Here is a 2,755-nt window from a genome sequence, read left to right as displayed (position 1 = left end):
GTGCAGGTGCAGAAACGGGTGTGAGGTGTCATCTCCCAAAATGTGGCCCACAGCTAGCTCCTGGCGTGGCTGGGTTTGCACGCTGAGCCTGGAACAGTCCAAATTTCGCTAGCCCCAACACCATTTCCCAAAAACACCCAGTATTAAATTCAAAATTCAAACCACGACCCAAGTTGTGTGGCTCTCGTTCTCAGCTGTTTCTTGCTCTTTCCAGTTTTACGCCTCTCATTTGCACCTACATGAGCAGGTGGGAATTGCTGAGGCCAATGAAATTATCTGGTGGCTTTCCAAGAGCCGGGAACACACTTCTTCAGTGGGACAGAGAGTCTGCTGCTGGTCACCTACGTTACACCACCAGGCTTGCTGATGACCGGCCTTGCCTCCTTTCAGAAGTCGGGATAATTCTCTTGAGCAAAATGCCCATTTATTTATTTTAGGAGAAGGGAATGCAGCCCATGGGGGAAGTATTTCAAGATGATCGGTAGCACCGCAGCCACCCCATCGTCTTCTGACCATGGCGGAGGCAACTTCTCCAGCCATGCCCAGGGCTTTGCTTCTTCCTCTCACAAATATCCCAGAGACTTTGCTGGATTTGGGGACTTTTTGCCCTCCTAGCCCTGGCTGGGAAGACCCAACAGGGTCAGCACCAGCTGCTCCTTTCTCCAGCTGCCCCTTTCCTCAGCGCTGCAAAAATAAGGTGACCAAATCTGAAGCCTAAAGCCCCCAGCCCTGGGTCATTGGCAGAGAGAAGCCATAGCCTCTTGCTGCCAGACCCAACGTGGCACTCGGGGCTGTGAGAGCCAGGTTTTGGCAGCCTCAAGCCCTGGGAAGAGGTGGAGGAGCCTCCTCGGGCACAACTGGGGCTGAGGAACTGGGCTGCCAGGAGGGTGATGGCGAGCCCTGGCACTGGACGGGTAGGGACGGCTGGGAAGGAGCCCAGTGAGAAGAAGACATCAGGCAGCAATGGGAAAGAAGGAAATTACAGGCCTTAAACACTTCCAGAAACAAATTTTTGATGTAAATCTTCCTTCTGAGGAAAAAAAGGAGTGATTCTACGCTTCCATCACTCGCCTCCCCCCGCCCGAGACACACACACCTTCACACACACACGCGCTGAAATTAGTTGTGACAGCTGAAATTCTCCTCTCGTCGGATGCCGTTTGACAGGGTACTTAAAAAAGGAGGAGGGGGGCCTGCTGCCTTTATTTTTATCCAAATGGCTCAATTACTGCAAAGCCCCACAGAGAAAATTATGGATGTTTGCCTCTATTTTTCTCCCCTTGTCTCGACAACTGTAGATATTTTGTTTTCCTTCTTTCCATCTCCTTTTTTTTTTTTTTTTCCCTTTTTGTGGTGGTGGGTGCAGGGGGGGGAAGGTGGACAGGGACCAGGACGGGGGATGGATGGGGAGGTGCGGGGGACCCAGGGCAAGGGACGAGATGCTGGTGCGTGGTGGCCCTACCACCATCACACAACTTGGTCCTCTACCCGTCTCCCTGGTGTCACCTCGCACCTTTGCAAGCTCCTCACATCCCCCTCGTCCCTGCGTCCCCCACCCTTCTCCTCCAGGCCTCTCTCCCTCTCTTCTCCCCCACCTCCCTCCTCTGCTTCCCCCTGCTCTCCTCCCCGCCACCCCCTCCCTGTGCCTCTCAAAGCCACCATAATAGCAGCTTGTTTGGCACTTCACTTGGTCTCAATGAGAAAATTCCCCCCTCTCCCTCTTTTTGCCTTCGTTATTTCCAAACCCTGCAATAGCTCCTTTGCTCAGGGCTGCGGGAAGTGCCCATTTTTCAACATTTTTCTTTGGCTTATGTTTGTCATCCTCTGAATTACCGCACCGGGGAGTCCAGTCAGCCCGACACCAGGCCCTGCTATTCACGCCTCTCCTGCTCCTTAAGATCATGTAGGGAGAAATTAGTTATTTATTTCAAGCACCACTGCAATACACTTCTCCTCAGAAGTGTTTGTTTTGATCCCCTGCTGGAAAAGGAGGCTCCGCAGGGAGCGCCGGCAGCACCGGGTCCGGCAGGAGATGCAGTGAGGACAGGGCAGGGTGTGGGCAGCCCAGGGGGCTCCTGGGAGAGGTTTGAGTGTGGAGACCCCCAGCGAACACGTGGCTTGCGAGAGGGGTCCCCACCACGCTGAGATGTTTCTCCAAGGCTTCTCCTGGAGCAGCTGCTCTCTGCGGGTCCTGAGAGATTCCAGGTGGTGTTGTCCCATCAGGAAACCTGGTTGTCCATGGTTTTAGCCCTAGGTCAGACGTGCCATGGTGAGATGGATCCCAAGACCACATGGCGCCGGGGGAGCGTCCCATCCCAAGGTGGCCATGACTACTCCAGGGAGCACAACCCAGGAGGCTCTGCTAAGTGCTGAAAGATTGGGCAGATTCGGTGGCTGGAGGAAGGAACCCTCCTCCAGCCCACGGTCACCAGACATGGTCCCCAGTCCCACTCACCAGGCACTATCCTGCCCACCCTGGCCCCCTTCGTGGAGCGGTGCCAGCCCTGCCTGGGCAGCCAGGCTTTTGGGCAAGGGCAGTGCAAACCAGGAAACATTCCCCAGCTTGGAGAGTCCCAGGTGGTGGGAGCTGGGAAGGACATTGCCTGTCCTTGGAGGTCATAACCCACCTCCCCTTCTCCCCGTGCCAGGGTCAGGAGTCAGCGAGCCCTGCTGCTGAGCCCACCGGTGCCGCTGCGGACAGGGCTGGCATCGCCGCAGCTCCACGGATGGTGCCCATGGCCCCGAGCCCCCCGCC

At 56.0% G+C, this 2,755-nt stretch overlaps 1 protein-coding gene across 1 annotated transcript in view; it reads right to left on the bottom strand.

The window, feature by feature from the left end:
• The window catches only part of FUBP3 (far upstream element binding protein 3), a 48,328-nt gene that overhangs the window by 40,784 nt on the left and 4,789 nt on the right, over positions 1–2,755 (bottom strand). The gene's annotated exons all lie outside the window — the stretch shown is intronic.

Source organism: Egretta garzetta, unplaced genomic scaffold (genome assembly GCF_000687185.1).
Source record: "Egretta garzetta isolate BGI_Z169 unplaced genomic scaffold, ASM68718v1 scaffold497, whole genome shotgun sequence".
Classification (NCBI taxonomy): Eukaryota; Metazoa; Chordata; class Aves; order Pelecaniformes; family Ardeidae; genus Egretta; species Egretta garzetta.
Note: the sequence above shows the minus strand (reverse complement) of the source record. Positions and strands in the feature narration are given on the sequence as shown.